Here is a 7,208-nt window from a genome sequence, read left to right as displayed (position 1 = left end):
TTATCAGAAATTGATGGGGGGAGTGGTTCCGCCCAACAACCCATGGGTACAATCCGTCACAAGGATCCACGGTCTTACCATCAATAATAATAAATGCAAGAAATAGAAATCATAAGCAAAAACAAGTTCAAATAATTAATTAAAAAGAATTACAGGAGTCAAAAATACTCCAAGAATGAATCAACGAAAATAATCAAAATAACACCAATTTCAAATGTTATCGAGTATAGTGGAAGCAAAAATAATAAACTAATCAAAATGTCAGATGAGTTGTCCCCCCCCCACCGTCAATGGGTGTTGTAAGCACACTCCAAGCACTCGCAGGAGGCTTTGTGGCAAACATTTCCGTCTCCCACTGATGGTACCACAGTCTCTTCATAGGAGTTGCTCCAATCATACGGAACTTCTCCTGATTTGGGAACACTATCTGTACAATATATAGTAACATACAATGAAAGAATGAGTTATGATGAACTCAAGAAGGAAAAAAAAACTCATAAAAAAAAAGAAAAAAAATTAAAGAAAGGATAAAAAAAAAAAAAAAAGAGGAAAAAAAAAAAAAGAAAAAAAAAATTAAAATTTTAAAATTTAAAAAAAATTTTATTTTTTTAAAAAAAAAAATATTTTTTTTTTAAAAAAAAAATAAAGGAAAGGGGGGTTTTGTTTTTTTGTTTGTTTTTTTTTTGGGGGGGGGGGATATGCCACTTAGAATTTGAACTTCTTAATAGTAATGCGAGAGTGGAATGATTCAATTTTTTTTGTTAACTAATTAACTAAACTAAACGATCCTAATCTATATATCTAATGCAATCGAATTGAAACGAACAATAAATTAAACACAATCAATGCATAAATAAAAGAACAGAAAATGCAGATGCAACACCACCCGTCACCAGAAGCAGAGGCACGACTGTAGGCTTGCTCCGGTTATGTGGTCCGAGATTATGAATGAATAGGCGAAAGTAAATAGTAAAGTAAATAACAAAGCAATAAACAAAGCAATAAAAGGAAAAGGAAATAACTAAAATGCGGATGCAACACCACCCGTCACCGTAAGCGGAGAGGCACGATCGTAGGCTTGCTCCGGTTATGTGGTCCGAGATTATGAATGAATAGGCAGAACAATAAATAATGATAATGCTGAAAGTAAATCCTAAATTAAGAATATAGAGGGGTAGATAGAAGCGGGAATGGAGGGAGGAGAGAAGATTAATAAAGAAGGTTACTTACTTGCGAATTGAACAAACGATTCGAATCTCAACCAACCCTAACAACCAGATCTAGATCTAGAATGATCTAAATCTGCAATTGCTAGACCCAGAGAAAAACGAATCTAAAAAAATTGAATCTTGAACTTGAAGCTTGAACTTGAATTGCATTACATAAAAAGATTAAACCTAAACATTGAATCTAGAAATTTAAATCTCACTAATGCAAGCAAAGAAAACTAGAGAAAACATAAATAAACTGAAGAGAGAAGAAAGAATGCTTCTACTAAGCTCTAAGACACGTTCTCCTTTGATGGAGTAGGCTCTCCTTTTATAGAGTTTACATGAGATATGAAGCACGGCTGAATTTGAATAAAACTCAGGGTTTCTATCTGACTCATCCAATTAGGGTTTTGACGTACTAATCGCGCCGACTTAGAGAGATCAGATGCATAATCCCACCGTTGGATTTGAGGTTTAAGTAGTCGTGAAACTCTCCTCCAAAAATCAGCACGATCGGACATCGGATGACCGTTCGATGAAGGGTTTGATCGAAACTGGACAGAGGCATTCAAAAACGGGATTTTTGCTTCATCCTTATCTGAAAATAATTCTTTTTCCTCTTTTTCTTTCTTTAATCAAATCCCAAATAGAAAATAAGATATTGAGGTATGCAAGGACTCTTTTCCATCTGGACTCTCTCAATAATATCTCTGTAGATTTGATTTAAAATCTCAGCCGTAGATGAAATTTGCCTTCTTTATCTCTTCAATATTTCGGAGTTGGCCCGTAATCACACATCTCTAGCCCATCATGCTCCAGATCAGGCCCATTTTCGCATTTGAGAATTTGAATGGACTTCTTGACGTGTAAAATAGCATGATTCAAGCCCAAAACTCCAAATATTTGCTTAAGTCTTGAAAAGTCCTAAAATCTGCAAAAACAACATAAAACCCAAGGTAACTCCATTCTAAGTGTATAAAATGTATGCTTTATGCCTTAAGATTTCACACATAAATGTGTTCATCAGATTCCCCCACACTTAGACTAAGCTTGTCCTCAAGCAAAAATTAAAGAAAAATACAAATGCAGGTAAGAAACTAGTGCAACAAAATAAATCTTAACTCACTTTCGTAGGAATCACGGTTACACTTAGCATGTGCAACAGGCCTTTAAACCACTAGGTTACCCCTAGAGGACGAGTTTTGTCTCGTGGATGTTTGCAGTGAATGTACATCCAAAATTCCAATTTTAGCTCAAAATAAAACATTGCAAATTCCAACTCTAACAATTGGTAAGTACTCATACAAGATCAATAGCTATGACAATTTTTCTCACCATTGATTTAAGATCCCACACACTTGAACTTTATTACCCCATATTGATTCTTGAGACTTAGCATATATCTCAATCAAGGACTCACCTTATATCTTTCAAGTACACCTCTCCTTTAAGCAAAACCACTCATAAAGTAAGGGGACCAATGACTAAGGTTTTGAAGTATTTTTGACCAAACAATTTTACCAAGGCATTGATGACACTTGTATTTATTTATTTATCCTTTTTTTTTTCTTTTGAGTAGTGAACTCTACATTACTCCACTACGGTTGGCTTGAATGACATGGTGGAGCAGACACCAGAAACCCAAGTTACTTTGTAGCTTTGCTTTGCATATGCCCACATAGACAGTGATGCGAGAGTTCTTTTCAATAATCTCCTTCCTAAGAGTTTCGATCAAGTCACCTCGATTCCCGAGTCGGAGTGCCCCTGTCTAGTTCCAAGGAATTCAACTTTTACTTTCTACTCTTTTTTTTTCCTTTTTTCTTCTTCTTCTTCTTCTTTTTCTTCTTTTGTCATGCCCTACACAAAATTGATCTCAACTTCTAGCCAAAGAAACAAGGACCCACAAAACTCATAGATGGTTCGACGCCTTAAGTTAAGGGCCTTTTATTTTTTTAAGGAAAGTCTCATCTCAACATATATACAAGTTACCTTCCTCTCAACAGGGTTTTTATGTGTTCACAATGGGTACCAAAATCACTCTCATTTCACACATCATAGCAATTGAAAGAATATGTATACTAACCAAAAGTCAAAGTTAAAATCTACAACGAAGCTATACCCCCCCACACTTAAGTAATGCAATGTCCTCAATGCATGTATGCTAAACAAAGAAGACAAATGAGGGGTATACCTTTCAGTCAAGATGTGCTTATCATGGGAAGCTTTAGTCTTATCTTCAATATCAATGTATGATGGGGAAGGCACTCCAAATAAGAAAAACCGTGAATCGAAAAATCATCTCTAAAGATCTCAAGAAAAACATTCACAATGTTAAAAAAAATTCTCATCATACGTTGAGGTTTTCTAGAAGGTTTTGCATCTTTCATAAGATGAATATGATGTTGTAAAATGGAAGAGCTTAGACCTTTGATATTTGTGATAGACCAACCCAATGCTTCTCTATTATCATTCAACAGTGTGATCAACTCTTCTGCTTTGTCAGAAGTTAAATCAGAGACAACAATAACAGGAAGATGATTATCTTGTCTCAGGAAAGCATACTTTAAATTAGAAGGCAACTCTTTCAATTCTAGCTTGGGGGGTTCAATTATTGAGGGCTTGGGAATGGAGATGGAGATGGATAGAGGATTAATAGGCTCCAAAGGTGTGTGAAAATTTAAAACTTCGGAAAAGAAAGTTTCACTATCATCATCCAACATATCCATACATTCTTGAAATTTAGAATCAAAATCAATCTCAAAGTTGGTAATCACATCATTAGGAAAATCAAAAGATTCCTCAAGCATATTGATCTCTTCTTCTATTTGTGGTTGTTTCCCTATCCTGAACATATTAAACTCTATAGTTTGATTTCCAAAAGATAATCGTAAGAGGCCATTTCGACAATTGATTAATGCATTACTAGTAGCCAAAAATGGTCTTCCTAAAATTATTGGGATTTCATCCTTGATTGAAAAAGGTTTAGTATCTAGCACAATGAAATCAACTGGAAAAATAAATTCTCCCACTTTCAGTAAAACATCTTCAACCATCCCTTTAGGAATCTTAACTGACCTATCTGCCAACTGAAGAGTAGTTCTAGTTGCTTTCAATTCTCCCAATCCTAGTTGCTTATAAACATGGTAAGGCAACAGATTTACACTTGCACCAAGATCAAGTAAAGCATGTTCAATGTGTGTATTGCCTATGACACAAGCTATGGTGGGGCTCCCTGGATCCTTATACTTGGTTGCTACAGGTTGAGTAATTATGGAACTAATGTTACCTGCCAAGAACGCCTTTTTGGGAATGCTAGTGATTCTTTTATGAGTGCATAAGTCTTTCAACACTTTTGCATAGGCGGGGATCTGGGATATGACATCCAAAAGAGGGATATTCACTTCTATCTTTTTGAAAACATCAAAAATTTTCTCCATAGTTGCAATCTTCTTCTTATTAACTAGACGGCTAGGATAAGGGGCCTTAGGAACGTAAGGACTCTCATTTGAAATTTGCTCTTTTCTCATAGTTTCTGATAGTGGTTCACCAAACTTAGGTACTGCTAAAGCAACTGGCTCATCCTCAACTTCTATGGGTTTCTCAGACAAACCCTCATTAGGAGATACTTGAACATTCTCCTCATCACAGTGGTCACTAATCTCGCTCTTTTCATTAATATGTGACTCACCTGTTAAATACCCTTTCCCACTTCTCAATGCAGACACAGAATTAATTGAAGCTAAAGAAGAATGGGAGGATTCAACTTGGTTGACTTGATTTTGTGGTCTTTGTTGAATCTGAATCCTAGGATTTAACTCAGGTTGGCTAGGCATTTTACCTTTTTCTCGTTCAGATAAAGCACTTGCAAGAGTGGAAATTTGTTTTTCCATATTATGCATAGAAGTCATGAAGGTGCTGGAAAGTACTTCCATATTCTTCTCTAAGGAAGAGAGACGAGAAAACTCTGGATTGTTACCTCTGTTGAAACCAGGTGATGATTGATTTTGTGCAATGTGAGGCATATGAGGCACAATAGGTGGATTAATAGGTCTAGCTAAATTGGCATTCTGGAAATTTGGGGCTTGAGGGAACTGGACATTTGGATAATGAGAAAATTGGGCATTTTGCTTTTGAGGGGCACCAAATTGATTTTGTGTGGAATAATTGTTTAATCCATTTTGGTTATGCCCTTGAGACCATGAAAAGTTAGGATGATTCTTCCACCCAGGATTGTACGTGTTACTGTACGGGTTTGGAAACATTGCACTGACATTCTCATGTTGGTCTCCAGAATAGCTAGGACATTCCTCAATTACATGTGTAGGAGACTGACACCATACACACATAGCAATAGATTTGTCAATAAAATGTGCTTGACTTGGTGGTGCAGCTTTAACTACCAAAGTCTCTAACTTTTTCAAAATGTTATCTATTTGTACTTCCTTATGAACTTGACTATCAACAAAATATCCCCTACTAGTCCTTTCAGACTCTTGGGTTGACTCCCATTCTCTAGTTCTATCAGCTAGGTCTAAAAGAAAATTCCAAGCTTCGGAATCATCAGTGAATGATGTAAATCCTGTGGGGCACATTGATTCCAAAAGTTGCTTTGTTTGGTAATCGATACCCTCATAAATTATTTGGCATAAATGCCATAATTCTATACCATGGTGAGGGCATTCTTGGAGAAGGCTTTGAAACCTCTCCATTACCTTAGCAAAAGACTCACTGGGTTTCTGACGAAATTGAAGAATATCATTTCTTATTTTATTCATCTTAGAGAAAGGAAAGTATTTTTTTAAGAAGAGCACAGTAAATTGTTCCCATGTGAAAATGCTATCCCTAGGTAAGCTATAAAGCCACTTTTTAGCTTGATCCTTTAATGCAAATGTAATGAATCTTAGTCTTACAGCATCATCAGTGAGTTGTTGTACCTTCATAAGGACACAAACCTCCTCAAACTCCCTAAGGAACAAATATGCATCTTGATCAGGTAACCCATGAAATTGGGGTAACATAGATAGATAATGAGATTTGAGCTCAAAATTATTACCCCTCACTTCGGGTAAACGTATACAAGAAGGTTGTGCAGATCGGGTAGGATAAAATCTATCCCTAAGACTCTTAGGTGGAGGTGGTGGAGGTAGACCTTCCATGGTCAAGTTAGACACTCGTACAATTCTATTTGTAGAATCACGAGTCCAGACACACATGCACTAACCACTTAATGCAATTAATGACTCTTATGAAAGAAAATAAATAAAGTAACTAAAGAATAAAAGAAAAGAAAATAACAAAAATGAAGGGAAAGTAGTGAATTTCCCACCACAAAGATTGAAACAATGATTCCAAAGCTGTAAGGTTGCCGTATAGCTGAGCGCTTATAGGTTTGACAGCAAGGGAATCCGTATAGTCTTCGGAGCCACCTACAATCGAATCCTGGGGATTCTGCAGTAGAGTGGGGACTACTATACGTTTTTGTTTCTACTCAAGTTAAGAGTAATATCTTTGAATTTTAATTTTTTATTTTTAAATCACTTCGATTTACCTAAAAATTAGAAAAACAAAGTGGACTAATACCTCCCCGGCAACGGCGCCAAAAACTTGTTTGTGAATTTTAAAAGTAACCGCAAGCGCACGGTATCGTGTAGCTAACGGGTCGATCTCAGGGAGATATGCCACTTAGAATTTGAACTTCTTAATAGTAATGCGAGAGTGGAATGATTCAATTTTTTTTGTTAACTAATTAACTAAACTAAACGATCCTAATCTATATATCTAATGCAATCGAATTGAAACGAACAATAAATTAAACACAATCAATGCATAAATAAAAGACAGGAAAATGCAGATGCAACACCACCCGTCACCAGGAGCAGAGGCACGACTGTAGGCTTGCTCCGGTTATGTGGTCCGAGATTATGAATGAATAGGCAGAAAGTAAATAACAGAAAGTAAATAACAAAGCAATAAACAAAGCAATAAAAGGAAAAGGAA

At 36.0% G+C, this 7,208-nt stretch overlaps 1 non-coding gene across 1 annotated transcript; it reads left to right on the top strand.

Annotated features, from left to right (window-relative positions):
- Positions 1–5,873: 5,873 nt before the first annotated feature.
- LOC149020773 (small nucleolar RNA R71) lies at positions 5,874–5,980 on the top strand. Its single transcript, XR_016172660.1, has one exon. It is a non-coding gene; the product is annotated as a small nucleolar RNA R71 (small nucleolar RNA).
- The last annotated feature ends 1,228 nt before the right edge of the window (positions 5,981–7,208 follow it).

This window comes from Hakea prostrata, chromosome 3 (assembly GCF_041222555.1).
Source record: "Hakea prostrata isolate BN-2017 chromosome 3, UWA_Hpros_2, whole genome shotgun sequence".
NCBI lineage: Eukaryota > Viridiplantae > Streptophyta > Magnoliopsida > Proteales > Proteaceae > Hakea > Hakea prostrata.
The sequence above is the reverse complement of the archived record's forward strand: the minus strand, read 5'-3'. Positions and strand labels throughout refer to the sequence as shown.